General features: G+C 38.2%; 1 long non-coding RNA gene across 1 annotated transcript; it reads right to left on the bottom strand.

Moving 5' to 3' along the window:
• Positions 1 to 886: 886 nt before the first annotated feature.
• LOC122147008 lies at positions 887 to 15,602 on the bottom strand. Its single transcript, XR_006161350.1, has 3 exons — positions 13,969 to 15,602; positions 8,821 to 8,897; positions 887 to 4,743 (listed from the first exon to the last, which is right to left on the bottom strand). It is a non-coding gene; the product is annotated as an uncharacterized LOC122147008 (long non-coding RNA).
• Between the last annotated feature and the right edge of the window lie 6,909 nt (positions 15,603 to 22,511).

Consider the following 22,511-nt stretch of genomic DNA (forward strand, 5'->3'; position numbering starts at 1 on the left):
CTGGGGGAGGGGAAGCGTAATGTAACTCACAAGGATTTATTTCCACATTTGAAATACAGAGGTCTATTTACCTTAAAGGGACAGTTCACACAAAAATGAAAATTCTGTCATCATTTATTCACCCTCAAGTTGTTCCAAATCATTCTCTCGTAATTTACTTAACCTCATCGCAAACCTTTTGCAATACCCAAAAAGAGCAAACTTATTGAAGAACCAATAAGTCTTAAAGTTATTAGCATGATCTTGATTAAAAACAGATTTTTGAAACTAAAAAGCTGTGTTCTCAGACGAGCAAGAAACGGAGGAGAGAAGCATGAAAGAGATTGGGAGTTAAATGGGGGAGGGGAGCGTTAATGTTAGCGTAATGTAACTCACAAGCGTCTGACGCCAGGAGGAGTGGTTCATTTCTGGCACAATGCCACAAAGAACTCTTTTCAGGAAAAAAAAAAAAAAAACGATGTCGGAAGCTGAGATTATCTCAAAATAATTCTAAAGGTGAAGCCAAGCATGCTGGAAACAGAGTTTGGAGGTCATATAACTCAAACTGAAAAAGAAAAGGACAGTTTAAGTGCATGTTTTTTTGGGTTGCAGTTTATCTTTGTAATCACTTTTTCCAAGGGCTAGGACGACATTTCTGTGCTACCTTTCTCTAATACTCATGTGTTTTTGCCTGCTGAGGGGAGTGAATTAAAATGTCACCTGAATTCTTCTTCTTGCCATTAAACCAGACTGCATTTAATCTAAGTAAGGTGCCCCAGGGTTTATCCTTTCACTTTACTACTATATATATATATATATATATGTGTGTGTGTGTGTGTGTGTGTGTGTGTGTGTGTGTGTGTGTGTGTGTGTGTGTGTGTGTGTGTGTATACATACAAGTATTGCAAGACTCGATTTAGTCAGTGTAGGCAAGACATTTGCCATTCAAATTAATCCCTGGTGAACTGCTTCAAGAAAAGATTTATTTCCACATTTTAAATAGAGGTCTATTTACCTTAAAGGGATAGTTCACACAAAAATTTAAATTCTGTCATCATTTATTCACCCTCAAGTTGTTCCAAACATGCCAAACGTTCTCTCGTAATTTACTTAACCTCATTGGAAACCTTCAACGTTTGTTGGAGCACTGATAAGTCTTATTAAAATATAGTTATATTAGCATGATCTTAATGAATAATAAAAAAGTACAACTTTAAAGTGACACCATATTTTTTAGTTTATTTCTTTGCATTACAGAAGTACCAGTAGTCTATTTAACAAAGCCAGATTCAGTGGTTATCCAGGCAAGTCTGAGTTTGAGGCAGCTCTGGTTTTTCTTGTTCAAGAAGGTGAATGGTTGTTTTTTAGCGGTGTATATCACTATGGTAACTTGCACTACATGGCTAACCTAGTCCAGAGCAGGTTTTATTCTTTAAGTTTGCAAACCAAATCAAGACCAATAATCTGTGAGCAAAGTGACATACTGTATCTGACGCAATAAAGCAATATCTCTCCCTCCAAATTAAAGCAGTTCACAATCTGTGAATCCAATCAGCTGAATCATTTTTATGTTTGAATGATTCATTCACAAATTAGACTGATCTGGTCCTTGAGTCCAGTTCACTAAATCTAGTAGCAGTGGTTAAGAGTTATTGTGGTTAAAATGGTTTCAGAAGACTTGGAATATATAGTGCATGGAGTTGTATGGACCTCTTCTGTTATTTGAAGTTTGCAATACGGAAGAATCATGGAAGATCAACACAGCTTTTAAAATTTCCAGCTTTGAGTCCACACAAGAAAAAAGGTCATACAGATTTGGGACAAAATGTAGGTAAGTGCATGATGAAAGAATATTCACTTGGTGGTTGATCAGTGCACAGCAGCATGTATATGGGTTATATGGCTTAGCAACGCAAGGTTTTGAGTTCACCTCATATCTGACAAATGGTGATATTATAAACTGGGACCTTTGCCATTAGCACAAGGGTTATAAATTCAGATCCACTTACTCAGTGACTTAACATAATCACAATTCTGCCCTTGAGCAATGCACTTATTGTCAGGTTGTTACAGAGGGGACAGTTCCTGTGGTTTGGATAAAAAGGCTTCAGTTGAATGACAAGTAACCCTAATATCACCCTTGGAGTGTTTCCCATTAATGCCAGAGCAACAGCACACTGTATCAGACCATCCGTCTGCTGATGAAAAAAGTAGACCACTTAAAATAGTCATTGGGATGTCTCTAAACAGCCTGTACATAATGACAGATATAAATTTGGATCAAAGCAATATCACCTTTATTAGCAGCAATATATCCTTCAGCATTCCTAAATGCAAAACGAGAGCCATGAGAACAATTTGTGTTGTGTTTTACGACCTGTGCTTTTACCTCATCCCTAGATGCCTGTGCAAAGACTGGCATTAAACCATTCAGCCATCCGACTCAGGCCCTTTAACCTTTTGGCACAGTTGAAATACCAGCATCTGGATGAAAAGTTATTTAGTCTACCTGCAGAGACATAGTATAAGTAGTCAAACGAAGATATTTATGGTCCAACTGAATGTAAATCGGTATGAATATCTTTCATTATTGTACGACAATAGATGTTAATGATCTTTAGGCAATGATCTACAAAGGTTTGAAATTGAGTTTGAACATTTCTTGCCAGAGTTGTGGTCAGTCTAATGTGATCATGCACAGAGTAATCCATTTAAATCATTTTATGGATGCTCAGCAGGGAGATGGCTCGGATGGCCCTGACTTCTCGAATTGATCCACAACAAGCAATGAGACGCACCGATCGATGAGCGAATCACATCCGGAACATAGTATTGTACTCCAGCAATTATATTCAAACGTTAATCATGTAAAGATAATTCAGTTTCATAGTTTAGTTCCAGAGAGGATGTATTATATTTCTTAGTGTTCAAATGTGAAATGAAGCAAAATCCATTGTACATGCACTGGGGTCATCTTCTGATCCAGTGACCTTGCCATGATAGGTGTCCAATCTCTGACATATGCTTCTTACTATGATTAAATCGCCCACACTCTATCTAAGTTACAGAGAGCGATGATATGATCTGCATACAGCCGCATGCTAATGAAAACAAGATCCCTTGAAATCTCTGTGACCTCCGCTTAACCTCTCTGAAGCAAAAGAAATTAAGCTAAATTAATAATTTAGACAGAAGCAAATAAAAACGACGCTCCTTGGAATATACTTTCCCACTGAAAGTAAATTTTGAGACTGGGGATTTTGCAAAAGATTTCAAGAAATTGTTGCATCATGGGAGTTTTTTTCTTCACTCTCTCTCTAGGATATTCACAATTCAACACGGTATAATCTATTATCAAAATATTTAAAATACAAATTATTCAGCATATACATTTTATTGTAATACTATTTTAAATATAATAAACATAATGTAAAATACAGATAATTATAGTGATATGTATCTGTATAGACCTTACCAGTGCTATCAGAGGTGGTCACATTTGAATTATCCATGGCCTAGAACCCCACCTGTGTTTTTTTCCAGTGACTCCCCAGTTGAGATGGCCCTGACAGGGCCTCAGTAATGGAGTTGGACCCAGGTGCCCCAGTATCCATTTCCTCTACCAACACGGGCTCCCCTGGATGGCCGCACTGCTCGATTGAATGACTCTTGAAATTTTGATGAGCTCGAATGGGCCAGTGCTCCACAGACAAAGAGGGAGTGTTGTTTGTCCAATAGCACTACTAGGAAGACCCTGGGTCAGCCATGGGACATGGATAAAACCTGTTATTGAAGCCAATCCAGTGCTCATGCATCCATGAAAACAAGATAATGGGAAACCACAGGTTTATGCCAAAATGCAAACAGATTGATCAGGCTTGTAAACAGATTCAACTGTGATGAATAGGATAATAGCATATTTTTGTTCTGCAGCACTTTCATATTAGCAGCGGAACTGTAAAATTATTTAAATAACAGACTAAAAACTAGAACCTTAGGTGAGAAAACTAAAGGTGTTTTTTATACAAAGATGATTTTTAAAAGGTAAAGTCTCAGTAGTATGGAATTACTTTGAAATACTGAGCCCTTTATGAATGTTTATGAATCTGCATAATATGAATACGGATGGCAGGGCATAGTTACACAAGCCTGCTCAAAACATTAGATAATCCATCTTCAACCCAGACAGATATTCCTGGCAGAGGACCAATAAAATCTTCAAACAAAGCATTTGAAGAGGAGATGCATTCTTGTGAAACACCACAGATACGAACAGCTTGAAAAACACATTTCCGTCACATGACATTTATAGAAATAACAACGCTGCATGTGAAAGCTATTTGTAGTTTGGCCTCTCACAATAAAGTAGTCAAGCAACCCTTTGAAACAAGTAGTTCGCTTCAAGCTACAAGCAAACTGACACAACAACTGTAAAACTGTGAATAGATGTATGAGCATGAAGGAGATGTGAAGGTGAGAAAGTCTTCTCTTTACATATTATCATCACTTTTTCATCTCTCTCCAAAGCTGAAGAGAGAAAAGAGGCAAGAATGGGGGAGGGGAGGATGCTCGAGTGAAAGTCTGACATGATTTCCCTTTTCACAAACAAACCCATGCATTAAAAGAACCTCCCACACTTAAGAATGAGAGACTTTACATCGCAAGTGATTGTATAGATTTCAGATATTCCCACCAAATGGAAACATGATCACATCCTCCACATAAGAAATCTTCTCCTGGGGATCTTAAGGGTACTGCTGGGATCTATGGTGTGGGATACAAGAGAATAGGATAAGTGGATTAGACATCGACACTGCCTCTGGGAGTCCTCACCTTACATGCCCTGTGTGAGAGAGAGTTCTTAACCGTTTAGAGCACAACTCTGGTTCTTTCATTCAAGCAGGCTTCTCTGTAAGAGCATATTAATCCTGTCAGGCTGCAGCCGAGGGTTCAATACTGCCATTGCGTAACTGACAAGAATGTGACCCCACAAATGGAATTTAATTAGAAACCCAGGAGAGTCAGAGTCTTTCGACAGGTAATTGAAAAAAAATGCAAGGGACAGAAAGCCACGCACAGGCATGATAGGATGCCTGGAAACTGCTATGCAATGAGGAAATCCTAAAACACTGAGGATAAATCAAATTACTACTAGGCCAGAATCAGAAAGAGGAAATTCATCATATCATACCATGCCTTGTGGAAGAAATTTAGAGAGACACATACAGGGTAACATATTCTGAACATAACAGATGGAGGATGAATGTCTGCTGGTCATGCATGAAGACTTCGTGACGCACAAGTGAATAACGGAGAAAACCAAGTACATAACACTATGAATAGTAGACTTGTACGATGCAATTTATTTCTAAGTGTCAGGCCCACACACAAACTTTAATATAAACTGTATGCTCAAAATTAATAAAAAATATTTGAGCTATAGCTATGTGGAAGGTAGCACATTCATTCTTAAAATCAGAAACAGTCACATTGTAAGATATAAAATCAGCATTTACCCTTTTATAAAGTCAAATTGTGATAAATAGTCACACTGTGAGAAATAAGGGTGTAATGGCAAAATATGAAGTTGCATTTGTGAGATATAAATACAAATACAGGAAATACATTTGAAATTGTGAGATATAAACTTCAGAAATTATGAAAAACAAAGTAGCAATTATGAGAAAAAAGTTCATAATCACAATTAGTCTTAATTGTATTGAAATAAAAAATAAATAAAAAAGTGTTGCGTTCGCTTGAAAAAATTTGTGGTACTCTGAGAAACTTATAATATAAAGTAGGATGAAAAACTATATTTCAATGCGTTTGTGAACACAAATGTTTTTAAAGTGAACACTAAGTTTGATGGGGGGGGGCAATAGTTTTGTGAGAGATCGCAAAATTAGTTTATCGGGGGAACGAGTACGCAAATGTTTTACGAATTAACAAAGTTGGTCGGGGGAACACAAGAGGGCACAAAACCATTGATATATATATATATATATATATATATATATATATATATATATATATATATATATATATATTAATATATATATATATATATATATATATATATATATATACATACACACACACACACATACATAACACACATACACACACACATATATATCACGATGTTCCCTTAGGGGTTTCACAGCTTCCATAGCAAATACCAAAAAAAAAGTGCAACACTCAAATGGACTTTACATATGAGACTGAAAAAGGACTAAGTACTTCATTCCCATCTAGCAAAAAGTTTAGTGACGTAGTGATATACAGTTAACCTCTATTAACAGCACCAGACATGTTGATGTGACCATTTCAGTGTGTGCGATAACTGACAGCGTTGAAGACCTCAATTATACAAATCCAAAAACACACCAGACAACTCCAACAGTTACTGTCACTTACACAATGTGGTTCCTCTTCCTTTCATCTAATTAAAATATTACGCTTTGTCAAATGTCTGACATGTATGTGGTTGAAAATTGTCGCGTCTATTTTTAAACCAAGGTGGTTACATAAATCTTCACACAAAGGATGAGATCTGAATGCCGATCTTTTCTGACTGACTCTCCTCTCTCTCTACCCAAGTCCGTCTTTCTCCGTCCTTTTCCAGACCTCTTCTCTTTCTTTATGTGCATTCTTAGCGAGACGGTTATTCCAATGGAATAAATATTCAATTATTCACACTGCGCTTGTGTAGCTATGCCCTCAGGTCTGCATCACACTAATGGAAATGGCAGGCTGCTTTTACCATAGTAGTAGAAACAGATGACCAACACCCCCTCAGTCTCAAATCCATCCTGGCTTTCAACACAATCACCAGAGATCCTCATTATAACTCTGTGTATTGATCCATGTGTTCTGCTTTCTCCAGTTTAGTGACTGACTTATGTCTGTGAATTACTGATTGACCCAGACCGGAGACAGCACACAAAAGGCCCAGCTGACACCCCCTAAATTATAGAAACTCAAATTTACTCAGCTTCAGCAGACTGCTGTGCCTCCTGCCTTTGTATTAGTTATAACAAAATTCATTTCAAATTCATCCCCATCCCAGATTAATGCTATTAAGATCAGAGTTACATTAGATTTGTGTGTATTTGGGGGCCACGACTGACTCTGAATTGGATGTGAAGCAATGGAAGAGAATTAACTGACCTTATAAACTAAATACTTTGTGCTCACACAAAACAAACATACTTCATTATTAGACTTTGAAGAATGCAACCTTGGATAAGTAGAAAGCATGTTTGAGTGGTAACAGAAAATGGTAGGTATGTGAACAATAACTGCTGTCCTTCTCCATTCTCTCTGTCTCACACACACACACACAAGTATCTGGGTGATGCAACCCACTGAAATAATGAGATCCACATTAGATTTTTCTTGCTACATTTGAGCTACGAAGAAACAGCCATTTTGAGATGTACATACATCTTTTGCTTGATAGTTATGAATTCTTTTATTCATAATTTGACTTTGTGCATGCAAATTGTATCTTTGCAAGTAATCTCTGTAACTGCATCCAGCCAATCAGTTACTTTCATTAGATCTGTTTCATTGCAGTGCCTAATCCGTCTGACCCTAGAATGAACTCAAAGGTATCAGAGATTAAACTTAGGTTTCGTCTGCGTGAGGAAAAAGATATGCCACCCATGTGCATGCAAGAATAAAATCAGGTCAGAAGTGCTTTGACCTCATCCGCACCTACACCCATCTGTCCCTGATCTCATCATACTGCAGCGCTGACTTAATTGGACAAGAGATGACACCCACACTAACCAAAACTCTGCGGGTCACAACCTCATCATGGAGAGGGAGGCAGAGCTAAAGAGACAGGTTAGTTAGTTTTAACTCAGTTTTTTTAATGAGTTCATTTTTATTGTTTCAGTTGTCATTTGAATTTTATTTACATTTTTGGTCATTTGTTTAAAGGTTTTATTTATTTTTCTTTCAATTTATTTTAGTTTTAACATTTAATAATTTCCAATTTGTAATTTTAGTGCTTCACCTTAAACTTATTTCAGTTAGTTGCCAAGGATTCATGTTATATTTATATTTTACTTCAGATTTCCGTCAATTGACAAAAACGTTTGGAATAGTTTTAGTTGCCCTAATTGGTGCAGAGACCACATGGGCGTTCTTTGGGTGCCTTTGATGCCTCTCATACTCGTCAGTCTCCAGGAAGTCACTGGGAGTTTGGTTGGATCAACAAATGGCAGTGTTAAAATCCCTTGGCAGAATGAAAAGGGCACTGTGAGCTCCCTGTGCCAAAATTTGTCTCATCGAACAATTTGAGTCAGCAGGGCTTGGCGTGTTTACACATCTTCCCTGTGAAGCATTGACTCAGTCTGAGACATTTTCACTATGCACAGTGATACATGTCCTGCCCACTAGGCAGCTATTTCACCCATTGCAAATATTGCTTATTTCATGAATAATCTACCTTCTCTCACTCATTATCTCCCTCTCTTCTCTCTCTCACTGGAATTAATTAGATACGTTGTTAGAGGGAACATTAAGGCCCATGGCACAGGTTCTGGTTATTTATAAAAAGTATATTCGCACCATCTAATCAGGTACCCAAAAAAAAAAAAAAAAAAACACAGGAAAGAGAAAAACATATACAAAAAAATGCAATATTCATGATTTATGGGACTGTTAGAAAGAGAGCTTGCATTTCACTGTCTGTTATCTTTATCAAAACCAACAAACTAAAAAAAAACATACTAACAAACCAACCTTTATATCAAAGTGAGTGTTATATATAATACACACTCTTCTAAAACATTCAGGGAATTGTGGCTCTCCAGAGAATCCTCATCTTACCTCTGTTACTAACTCTTCACCTGAATGGAAATAAGTGTGTTGGGAGATGACGTGTTGGATGAAATGGGCTGAATGCTCTGATGGAAGAGAAAGAGAATGTGGATTAGCAAGATTCACTGCAGAATGCTCTTTTTAACAGACCTTAATGTGCTCTCACATTTTTGGTACTCTTTAACAGAGAAAAACAGATAAAATACAGCTATTAGTGGTGCTTGCTAGGCAATCTATTGCTGTTTTAATGGTTAGGGATTTCAAAAATCTCTTTAAGTATTAAAATTCAGCACATATCTTCCTGCACTGTTTGTACTAAGGACACACTTCAAATCCTACAGGTTGTTTGAGGAAAGATGTGCTATTAGGAACCTAAGCAACTGCATAGCAGCACTCAGAAGACCTTATAAATTGCACAGCATTGTCTTAGGAACCACTCACAACTATAAAAAAATTGCAAATTTTCACGTTTTAGTCACTCATGCACTATTTAAAGTTTCAATGAAACAGAAGTAGCGAAAGATCTTTTCTTCCGTATTGTGACGTACATCTGGCTGTAAAGTTGTGGTCACAACGAAGCTGAAAAAATATTCCCATGCAGATTCCACTCAGGTTCAAGTTGGTCACATGAATTCACCACATTCACCACCAACAGAAAGCTGCTTGGTTTAAAGATGACTTGGTTGGAACAATAGACCTTTTTGTGTCCGCAAAAACCCACAAAAATATTGCTAATATGACTGGACCTTAATGGATTATCAAAAAATAAAAGAGAAAAAACGTAGGGCAGGGACTTGGTTCTATGTGATAGTTGTTGATTGGATTATGAGATGTGGGTTATGCATTTAAAAGTAGAGGCAAAAAAATGCAAGCTTACAGGGGCGGGATTAACAGGACTATATGATTAGAGAACCAATCATTGAGTCCTCTTAAGCCACGCCCACGTAAGCTTGCATACATCGCCAAAAAGAAAACAGTTTTCTTCATAAGGTCCAGTTATAATAGTTTGATTAAACATTACAAGTTCAAATAAAAAATAAACAAATAAAAATTAAACATATACAGAGATTAATTGTTCAAAATATTTCATACAATTTCATATGAATTTGTACATTTTAAATATAATTTTTTTTAGAAAACAAGAAAGCATGAAGGTCCATCCCTAAACACAATCGTCACAAGGGCTTAAGTAGATTGTACATAAATGTACGAATGAGATTGTATGAGTTCATACAAATCAGCCACTAAATTGACAAAATGTAAAATAGTTACGATCTGCCATGAGATTGTGTTGAATAGATGGGGGGGGGGGTTCATTTCATGCTGACTTTTGTACTTCATCCACACATCATGACATCCATTTCAGCTTCCCGGGGAAAGAGCATGGCAAAATAGAATGATGTGTATCTGAGAGACAGGGACGGGTAATGGGAGGTAGCAGAGATCGATGCTCTAGTGCATTACTGATGATTTGCACTCAGCCAGTTAGTGGTTTTTGCACACACAGCCATTAATGAGCCATGTCTGTCCTCACCTCAACCACAAACAAACACAATGAGAGTGGACATGGCTCTTAGCTCGACAATGCACACACCCACATACATACATTACATGCACAAATATACTCAATGCACAAGCTCCTAAAAGTGGTCGCCAAAAAGCATCATCACAAAGATCTCCAGAGCGGTTTAGATGCAGAGAGAAGTGGGATAACTTAATTTGGTGTGACTCCACCAGAATAATTACAGAGATGAGCTGGGCAGAAATGAATTGTGTAAGTATTGCTCCAAACACCCCAGCCCCCAACAGCAGGCAGAGCTGTGAGTCACTCTTCCCCCTCACTCTCATTTCACTCAGCCCAGCCATGAGCTCCAGCACTCGGCTCTCAGCTGCTCTACCCAACAGACACATAGATGCACGTACACCAGCAGGCACTTGTTTACCAAAAGAAAGCGAGTGCCTCATGCAAATCAGCTGGGCTCATTTTAACACACCTTTCAGGATGTCTACTATGTCTCATTCCTCGTTTTGGGCAGGATGCAAATCCTCCACTTGGATTTACAATATGGAAATCGCCTAACCCTGTGTTTAGTTGGATTGATTCTGTCCAGATTTGAGCACAGCTTGTGTATCGGACTGGATTTCTGCATTGGGAGAGTGAATCACCACCCACTAGTAATCACCTCTGAATTCACGTACAGTCACAGTGTCCTTCCCATGTTCTACACCCACACCCAGCCTACAGCTGACCATCTCCTTATGGAGCTCACACACACACACAAATATACAAAAATGTTTCCTCCAATAAGGTATGCAAACACAAACTTTGCTTGATCTCTAGTGAACAGTAAACAAACAGCAAAAGAACACAATGTTCGCAATAACAAACAGGTGATCAGCAGGTGATTAGCATGTTAAATATTATTATTAGTGGTAGTAGTATTTTTATTATTATTAACTAACACCAGCACGAGCTTTACAGGGTGAAGACTATAATCAAAAACATAATAATAATATTACAGAATATGGCTACATATCTAACACCAATCAAGAACCATTTCACAGGATGAAATAAATAATGCTTTGAAGGTTAAATAATAAAAATAAGATGGCAATTATACATTATTTTTATTATTATTATAGAATATGCATATATTTTTAACACTAATCATATATATATATATATATATATATATATATATATATATATATATATATATATATATATATATACACACACATATATATACACACACATATATATACACACATGTAACAGATACATACATACACACACTCTTCACTTAGATCTCTAAAGCAGGTCTTGAGTGGTGTCACACAAATACAGCCATATTCACTAAAGTACAAAAGTATGCAGTTATCCTATTAAAGACTTTTGTCATTATGAACCAAAACAGCATTATTTACATAAGATGAGAGCTGATTGTGGAATGGCTGTGAGTCTTTGGAGAGCAGTATGTTCTCTCTGGTTTGAACCCACAGAAAACAGGGCGTTGATGTGCTACTTAAAGAACTCGGCTGACTCATCAGCTTCATTCCAACTGAAGCACAGACGAGTGTGAATATGACTCACTCTGCTTGTAGATCTGACAATCAAACATTTATCAAAGATCAGCATCATGCAGTAAGCTCTCTGGCATAGCGAAACACTACACACAGTTCTTCTCAGCTACAGCCTGAGTTGGAAAGAGGGCCAGATGTAAACCTTATTCCTTCCTCGCGCCAATGCTGCAGACATTCCTAGTCTGACCTCCCTTTGCCTGTTGCTTGCACTACCTCATTGCCTACATAGTGCATTTTACAGCAATTTTTTGTGTTACTTTTCAGTATTGAATTAATGTGTTTATTTATAATAAACAACTCTCTCACCTCACCTGCCAACTTGGTCAAAATAAGATGTCTTGGGAGTCAGCAAAATTAAGTTTAGGTTTTTAAGTGTGTGTCCAGAGACTTTTTTGAAGCAGCATCTATTACTGGTATATTGGCGATGGTTTCAAGGAGCAATCAAACCACTCGTGGATGGGAGGAGAAGAGCAGCTGGTCTTCTCTGCTCGGTAGTATGGACTTCACCTGCCCTAGTGACCCAGTAACCAGGAATAGTCCAGCGTGACCAGCACAAGGGTGGGGATTGCCTCCCTTCATAACAATCAAGCGTTTATAAATACACATTCTGCACTGACAGATAGTTCAGACTAATTTCTGAACTCAGTAAGTCATGAGGAGTGTGTTTGGTATTAAGTTGCTATTCATTCCCATGTTTACACATTGCTCAACAGATATCACGAGAAGACCAGATGATGTCTCCTCAGTCATCAATGCTATAACAAAAGGTCTTGGCAGCTTCCGTATTGTCATTAGACTTTTTAAAAGAATAATAAAAAAAAACAGACGTAAAAGTTAGGATCTCACATGAAGATTCTAAGACAGGGGCACTGTTGCCGTTCAATCATGTGTCTTGTTATACAGAGACAACCTAACAGCAGCTCTTGTTAAGTGCATTCAGCTGGACACAAGCAGTTGTGTCAGATGTAGAGAACATTGCTTAACCAACAGGAACAATGTGTCATATCCATGGCAAGATTTTCACCAGTTTTTATGAACATCTAGGAGCTTACATAACTGAGTTATTCAGTGTTTGGCAGTACATCATTTTGGACTGTGCTGTTCTTATCACTGCTCCACCTTTACACGAAACAACACACTTGTAAGGCTCAACAATAAGGAGGGCCTGGCAGAGTATTTTGGTTTTCTGTGTGATTTGGTTGTGAATTTTGCCCTTCAACTTGTCATCTGGCTATATTTATTGGGTAAGAGGTTTTATTGAAATAGGAAGAATGCGAACAGCTTGGAAATCTCAATAATCAGGAATGTTTTGCAATGGGTGTCATAATTTTCCAGCAAAGGTCTAATTAACCGCAACATTTCCAACTATTATTGCTTTCTTTGTATAATAAATAAATAAATGAATTTAGTTCACAAAAACATTTTACTAAAATTTACACTCCTGTTAGAATTGAATATGATTTAAAAAAAAATCTATTCTGCAAGGAGGTATTAAAGAGTAACAGTAAAGACGTTTACATTGTTACAAAGATTTCTATATCAAATAAATGCTGTTCTTATGAACTTTCTACTAAAAAGAATGTAAAAAATATTTCACAGTTTCCACAAAAACATTAAGCAGCACAGTTTTCAATATAGGTAATAATAATTTTAAAATGTTTCATGAGCACCAAATCAGCATATTAGATTTTTGAAAGATCACTTGACACTGAAGACTGGAGTAATGGATGCGGAAAATTCAGCTTTACCATCACAGGAATACTTTCAAACATATTAAAATTGAAACTGTAATATTTCACAAGTTTACTGTATTTTTAAAAAATAAATTTAGCCTAGGTTAGCATAAGCCATTTTTAAAAAAATAAATAAATAAAGAAAAACTTACCATTCCCAACCAAATATTTAATGTAAAAAATACAAAGTTAAAACCCAATATTGTAAATGCAAATCTAAAATTATAAATTTATATTCATAAAATTAAATTGTGTTGGGGACAGTGAAAATGTCTCAGGGCAAACAGAAATCTGAACAGAATAAAATGCTTACTTTCTATTCTTGAATTGGCACACTTACTGTGTCCTTGAAGTCATTCGAATTTCCAATGAGACCATCACATGCTTGTATCGTGACATTTTGGGTTTCAGAACAGTGTTCACAGTGGACAGTTTATGCGGTATTATGTCATCAAAGTGTGGACTCGGAGGAGTACTGCGAGGGCTCAGGCCAGGATTTGAGACTGGGCCAACAGTGTTCAGACAGTCCTGTGTATGCTTCTTTATATCACTTATTGTCCATCTGCATCATTGCTTTATGCAATAGCTTTGTAAACCCCAATCTGTTTGAGTTGACCCACTTGAGGATTCTGAAAGGAACACAGAGTGAGGATGAATCTGCTTGAAGTGAGGCTGTAGAACCAAATGAAGCAAACGCAAAACAGCTGTGGCCCACAATCATGTGCCATTGGCTGTTTACTTTCTTCATAATCAGCCTAGAATACCAGCACATTCGTACCAATGTTCTGCTGAAAGCCTAAGCTGAAAGAACACCAGTATGATGGTTTGAAATAATAGTAACAAGGTAACAAAATAAAAGAATTCATCATGATTCAGTGATAACAGATACACACAAATTTAGTTACATCTTGTATATTCTGTTGGCCCAATTAGAGGCTCCTCTCAATCTTTGAACCAATCAGATCCATCCATGAGTTAGGAATCCCCGTTGCCCTAGCAACTGTGAGGTCAATGAAACAGATGGGGGGAGGGGGGTGCTTGGTCGTAAGGTTGTAAAATGCAGTTTCTCTCCCTTGACAGTACAGCTGCTGTGCAAGTGTTTGATGCATGCATGCATTCATTAGCGCAGGCATACAGGAAGGAACAGAGGGAGACAGGAATCCATTGAGGCAGAAGTGCTTTGAAAAGGAATATTTCCCTGCATGTTCCACACTGCATCATTGCAAAGCCAGTTCCTCACTACTGATGACCGAAATCAGGGCAGATCTGATTGCTTATGATCAAACTTGTCCGCCATGAGAGATAACTGCAGGCTGAACACATCAGAAGAGAAAAGCAAAGGTGATGAAACTCCTCCATTCTCTCCTCCAGCGTGACCTATTATTATTCACTGAGAGAATTCGCTCTTATCCATGTTTCAAACTCCCATCTCTTTCCCACAAAGAAAAGCACTTGCTCAAGCTGAAATGTTAATGATGATGCCAACAAATGAATTGCGAAAACAGTCCTTGCACGTTTCCTGCAGTCTGAAGTCGGGTGACCAAGTTGAATAGAGGAGGACTGGATTATGGAACGAGAGCAGATGAAAGGAGAGAGGAAGAAAGCAGAACAGAAGTGGAGACCAGGGCAGCGGAGTTGTAAAGCGAGGAGAGTGGGGGCGTATAGAGCTGTCATTTCATCTTAGATTTTGCTCTCTCCTTGTCTCCACTCGTCTTGCTTGGTGAAATGTTAATCTGGCATGGAGTGGAAAACAGCAGAGAAGATCAAAAATAGGTCAGAGGGAAGAAAAGAGAGGGTGAAGAATGCTCTGTCCTGTGATTCGAAAGGCACACTCAGAGAGTTGAGAGAGAAAGAGGATGATCAAGGTTCAGATATTTACTGAACACAGGCAGGCAGAAACGGAAATGAAAATTTCAGATCATACCCTTTAACTGCTATAAAACATGCTAGATCAGTAATTCTGATGGGTTGCGACTCAAAATGGGCCACAGGTCTGTTCTGATAAAGCCAAGAATACCTAAATGCAAATAATAAACTGCTATACATTCACTACTGAATGATTTTTAATGTTTTTTACAGTAGATTCTTATGCTCATCAAGGCTGCATTTATTTCATCAAAAATACAGGGGAAAAAATGTAATATTGTGAAATATTATTATTATGTAAAATGTTTTTTTTCTATTTTAATATACATTAAAATCTAATTTATTCCTGTGATGCAAAGCTGAATTTTCAGCATCATTACTCCAGTCTTCAGTGTCACATGATGCTTCAGAAATCTTGAAAAGTTAAAAAGAAGAGCATTTATTTAAGAAAGAAATCTTTTCTAACAATATACACTACAGTTCAAAAGTTCGGGGTCAGAACATTTTTATTCTTTCTTTTTTGAAAGAAATTAAAACTTTTAATCAGCAAGGATGTGTTAATTTTTTAAGAAGTGATAGCAAAGATTTATATTGTTAGAAAAGATTTATATTTTGAACAAACGCTGCTCTTTTAAACTTTTTATTCATCCAAGAATCCTGACAAAAGTATTACAGTTTCCAAAAAATATTTGGCACAACTGTATATTATACAATCAACAACCTGACTTCACAATCAGCGTATTATAATGATTTCTTAAGGATCATGTGACACTTTATGCTGGAGTAATGGCTGATGGAAATTCAGCTTTGCATCACAGAAATAAATTATATTTTAAAGGATATTAAATTAGAAACCATTATTTTATATTGTAATACAATTTTGCAAGATTACTGTCTTTTTTTCTTCTGTATTTTTGATCAAATAAATGCAGCCTTGATGAGCATAAGAGGCTCTTTTTAAAACCATTACAAGTCTTACTGATCCCAAACGTTTGACCGGTAGTGTATATAAACTTTAGCAACTTTTCAAAGTGAGGGGAAAACACTTCACTGTGTAAACCTGCAAAAAACATGCAAATACATCTGTCAAACTAGCCAAATTAGGTGAATGGTTGCCTGACATGCCCTTATCCTACAAAACCATGAAATGACACAAGGTGAAAGAAAACGTTACATGCTACATTAAATATGGGTTATGTTGTGCTGTGCTGCGTCACTAATGTAAAACTGGTTACTGAAGCAAAACAGCTTTTGCAATTTCTTGTCTCTTTAAAAAAAAAAAAAAAAGAGTTCTTTAGTAAAAATAAGGCACACACACACACACATATATGGAAAGATCAATTTTCATTATTCTACTATATAAGATAGTATGACTTCATATAGAGATTCCAAATCCTTGCTCTTCATTCCCTCTTGTTTTATTCCATCCAGTCTGAGCATCTTTTAGGATGTGCTCTGTGCGGATCAGAATTCCTCCTCCTCTCACTGTCTGTCCCTGACTGCGGAGCTAGTAGTCCTTAGACTGCATTGCTTACACATTGAGTGGAGGAGGGCACCAAAAGAGGTTAAAGATAATAAAGAGGTACTTTGAACAACAAACCTGCTGAGACAGGAAGTATGCGCACACATGCACGCACTCACTCATTATACGCATGCAGAAATATCTCACACTATTTCCCTGAAGAGTTCCGTCTCCTTCGCAGAGCTCTTTAGTGACCTCTGCTGGTTGAGATGCAAACAGCATCAGCACTCAAAGCTTTACACCTGCCACTACTGACTGAGAGATTGATAAACATCAAAATTCATGAAACAGCACCAACACCACTCAGCTAATAAAGGTTCATATGTGAAGCAGAGGGTTTCATATATGCACTTGACCCTCAGTGTTCACTAACTGCAGTCTGGTGAGCTAAATCACACTGAGACTGTTATAAGAAAATAGACCACCCAATAGGGAACCTATAGGGGTTGCTATAGGGAAGGAGTTATTGGAACATAATAGAATATATTTTTGAGATTGTTGGTAACCACAACGTTTCAGTTCCCATTCACTTCCAATGTATAGGCAAAAATTCAATGGAAGCCAATGTGTACAAACTGTTTGGTTAACAACATTCTTCAAAATATCTTCTGCCTAATTCCACAGAAGAACATCTCTTCTCTGATGATGCACCAGTGTGAGGGTTGGACAATAACTCCCTTCATATAGCAACCTCTCAATAAGCAAACAAACGTGATCCAATGATCCAATCAATTCCCAATGGACGAAAAGGCCTGCCCTACATTTTCCTTTTGAGAAGCTGTTCGTGAATGATGGTGGAAACTAAATATTCAAGCACATCTTAATATTTGGTGAATACCAAATACCAATGGTCCTGTGCTGAACAGGTCCCATTGAGATGAATGGAAATGCTAATCAATAGCTTTCTACAGGTATTATATAGACCTCCTTGGCAAATTTTACAGGAAAATACACAAAAACAACTAGCTAAAATATGGATGCTTCTCTGGAATTCCATGAAAAGCAAGGAGCAGAAATCAGTGGGTTTGTGTGTAAAAGTGCAACATTTTCTACATGCATTTTCATTTCATAACACAGTTCATTGTCCACACAGTATTCTCTGTGTGCTGACACTTTTTCAATATTCTGCAGCCTTCCATTAACATGCTATTTCATTAAAATGAACACTAATACCCAGAAACATCAGATGTGCCTAAATGTTCTCTTGACTCCCCTGTGACGTCATAATAACAGGTTGAACCATTTTATTATCTGAAAGCAATTTGCGCTATTCACCTATTTTTAATTTGTATTGCTCACATGTATGTGTGCTGCAAAAGCTTGGCCCATAATGCGGCGCTAATGTAATCCAACTCTTCTGCACTCACTGACCCCTATTATGAAACTAAAAATGTGTGAAGAGAAGCGTTTCCTTCGAAGGAGACTAGTCTCCTCCCCTGTTTCTCTGCTCTAAGCATCTTGTCCATCCAGCTTTATCTCAATTTCATTCCACAGCTTCCTTCTCCCCATCAGCAGTTGTGCACACAGTCCCCGGCTCTGTATGCCCACTCGGAGGGGTCATAATCTTCCATCTTCTTAATCACACCCATTCACGCAACCTCCTGCAGAGAGAGAGATGGATATGCATTTTACTGTCACTCCGCTGTTCACGCCAAAATGAACAGCCTTTTCAAAGTTCAAGACAAAGTGACACGTCCAAGGCCACCTTTTCTCCCTCAACACTCACTCACACATACACACACACCTCTCTCTGGTTTTAGCTCTAATTATACTGCGAAGTAGGCTGCTGTTCTAGTTCAAAGCACCCAAGTGGGTGGCCTGATTCACCATCACTGGGCGTGGAGAGGACAGGAGGGGGTGAGAGAGAGAGAGAGAAAGGGAGAGCTCATGGCATAATGTAATGAGGGAGACAATAAGCATGGTCCTGCATGGAGAACACAGAGCAGCAGGACATGCTGGAAGCATGTTTACTTTCTAGGAGATGGGGTTTGTACAAATTTCTAAACTAACATTAAAGGGACCCTACATTTGAATCACACAGGCTCTTTTAACTCATGTCAAAAAGCAACACAGTGGCAACTACCAGAACAGCCTAGAGTAACAGAGGCCAGCTGATAAGGACCATGTTGGTAAATCACACTCCCCTGATCTCTAGCAACTGACGCTAGAGGCTTCTTTAGCATCCTTGTTAGTGCATCCACCTCCCATGCTGGAAATGCTGGTTCGAATCCCACTCGAAGCAAGTGATTCAAGTAAGACTATGCCGTGACCCGGATACAAGTGAGGTTTAGGGGGTGAGTGTAACAGAATCCAACTGGTTAGAGCTGTGTTTGTAAACCTCACTCCACTGATCACAAGAGGCTGTGGTCCATGCCAGAAAGGCCAGTTCGAATCCCGCTCTGAGAAAGTGAGGCTAGTAGAACCAGGGGTTCCACTAGCAATGACTTAGCAATGCACAAGCAACCACCAAGGGCATCCTAACAACATATTAGCAACCACCCAGAAAATCCTAACAACTATCCAGAGCACCCTAGCAACTACCTAGAACACCTAGCATTGCACATGTATACAACCAGTTACCACAGCTATAGCACCCTGTATCCCAAGACTGGTTGCCCACTGAAGCTAAGCAGGGTTGAGACTGGTCAGTACCTGGATGGCACACATGACACATCCTAACAACCACCAGCAACCATCTAGATCACCAACAATTCAGCAACACATTAGCAACTATCTAGGACACACGGGTAACCATCTAGCAATCATTCAGAACATTCTAGTTACACTGGGGAATGGACCCACAACACCCTAGCATTTTCTTACTAAAATGTGGAAATGTGGCCATTTCCACTCTACTGTCTATATGACATCTGTTTATCTGACTGTTTATTCAAGACACAGACATCAATCCATCATGAGTAGTTGCTCAGCAACTCAGCACACCTGTAGTCTGATCTGATGAAGACTTGTAGAGTCCATAGGCACACAAAAGCAAACGTTTGCAGGCCCAAACACATACGTACAATAAAAAAATAAAACTGAGATCTTCCCTCTTCAGACAATTACTCCCACATCCTGCATCCAATCCTCGAATCACAAAGTCCACCAGTCTTTCATGTACAAGGTTACGTCAGGCCAACTGCAGCCATCAACATTAAAACATGCTGTAGGGCAGATCTGGAGATAAAATACCCTAATGAAGAGTGCCTAGATGTGAAACAAATGAAGACGAATCAAGAGAGACAGCTAGAAAGACAGAGGACTTGCATAACCATGAGCAGCTTCTGGTGAGGCGCTGGTTGCTAAGCAACAGCATCCATGCAGCAGCTGCACTGCGACATAGAGATGAGAACACTTAGTTTTTAGTTGACCACTCTCTCCCCATTTGACATGCTTTCCACAAAGTCATGTCTTTGAACTGAACCCAGGCTTCAGGGGGGAAAAAGCATAAAATAATATACTCCTACCATAATTATGAATTATCTTCATATCTTAGTCATTTTTTTATATTGTGTGAGCTTTTCATCCAAACGAAAATTCCAGGACACTAAGGTTCCAATTATTTGATCCATATACACCTGTCACATATACCAATAAACAAAATACCAAAATATAAGATAGAACACAGGTCCAAGAGTTTACTACAAAAGTAAAGTAATGGCATCAGAGCAACCTGCAGCTCTCACCTCCTAATTGCGATGGAGCAGTGGCGTGGTGTCTGTCTATTAAACTGCACCGACACCTGCTGGATACAAAGGGAAGCACAAGAATAATTAAGACATCGAAACCAAAAAATTCAAAAAACTCTAAACGGAATAAAATGTATATAAATATTTACTTGCCTTCATGTCTTTCCAAACTCATGGCTGGAAACTTACTGTCAAACGTATCATGAATGCGGTTCATATGACCTCGTGCACTAAATTCCTCTGATACAAGTCTTTGTGTGCGAAGAACATGTCGAAATTTAAGCTGTTATTCAAATATAAATTTCCCTCCAGTTAACTCAGTGAACGCAGTAACTGCTGTGACCAAGTGAATCAGTGAGTTGAACCCACGAATCAGATCGATTCGGGAATGAATCGACATAACCGAAACATAAAAAGGATTTGCTCGTTATCTTGAACCCTGAACAACAACTTGAATTTCGGTAAGATATCGCATACCTTTATAAGGATTTGAATATAGTGCACGAGTTGTAGGCCTAGGCCACAATCCCAGACCTTCATGGTGCTTTTGCGATCTCTCTGAAGCTCGAAATCTTCCGTCTGTTCTCATTGTATTTAAAGTAGGCCTGCAGTTCTGAATTTTCCACCCACGAACGTCATACAAGCTTTAAAACAACAGTAACAACAGAATTTTCGTTCTTATGTTAACTGTTCCTTTAAGAAGTTGACAGAAAATTCTCACATAAGCTACACATGGAAAATTGAGGCTCTTTATATAATTATGTATGAATGACTTCTGAAAATGTGGCATCTACAGTGCAGAATTTCATTTGGCACAAATCCCGCTTTGGTGTCCACACACTAGAACTTAACATGACCTTCAAGAGATCTGCTCCTGTCAGCGCCTGTGTGTGTGTGTGTGTGAGTGTAAGAACAGCTAATTCTTAGAACCCTTAATCAATAGCAAATCGTAGACTTCTGGGAGTCCATCAAAAAGCAGACTTTTAAATATTTAGAAAACATACTTAATTTCTATACCCTATTTCTAGTGGACAATCTAGTTGATGTGGACTGTTTGATGAAAAGGTTTACTGCGTGTCATTTGCTAGTCCACTGCCCATTACACGGGTGTCTTACAAACGCCAGCCAGACAGGCGTGCAGAGGACAGAATGCAACCCGACCCTTGCCCTCCCCGTTTCCGTGAAAGAGATGGAGAGCCTTAATGATGAACTGACTACATATTATAGTATCAGAGTCGATGAGGAGGGAATCTCAAAACTGGGTCCAGCAATAAGAGGTGAGTGACCTGGGACCTTTTCTATGAACTTACGAAACAGCCTTCATGTAGAAAAGTATTTTAAGCCACAAGTGGGTAAAGCTGAGCATTACAGAGGCCCTGAAAGTAAATGAACAGGATTTTTATTTTTCTAAAAGTCAAAATTCACTAGCAGAAGATAGAAGAATAATCTTTAAAATGAGTGTTTAGGTCTTGACTGCTAGAAAGGTTAGCAGGATTATTTCTTTTCTTACCTTATTTGAGCTGCATGAAAAGACCACATGAAGCAGATGTGACCTGAACAGTTATTCCATTGTGGCTACCACAAGACCACGAGAACCTTACTGTGAACTTCTTACTGTTGGCAAGGCCTATGTCTGGGTATATTTATAGCACAGTGCAGTGTCTAAAAGGCAGGCTCCAACCATACTGAACTCCAGGAGGTCCCTACACACTTACCCACATTTGATAGAAACACATGGAACATAGGTTAATGCAAAATTGGTAAGATGTGCATTAATAATAATAATACTGGTTTGATATAACCAAC

The sequence above is a fragment of the Cyprinus carpio genome, chromosome A12 (genome assembly GCF_018340385.1).
Source record: "Cyprinus carpio isolate SPL01 chromosome A12, ASM1834038v1, whole genome shotgun sequence".
Lineage (NCBI taxonomy): Eukaryota > Metazoa > Chordata > Actinopteri > Cypriniformes > Cyprinidae > Cyprinus > Cyprinus carpio.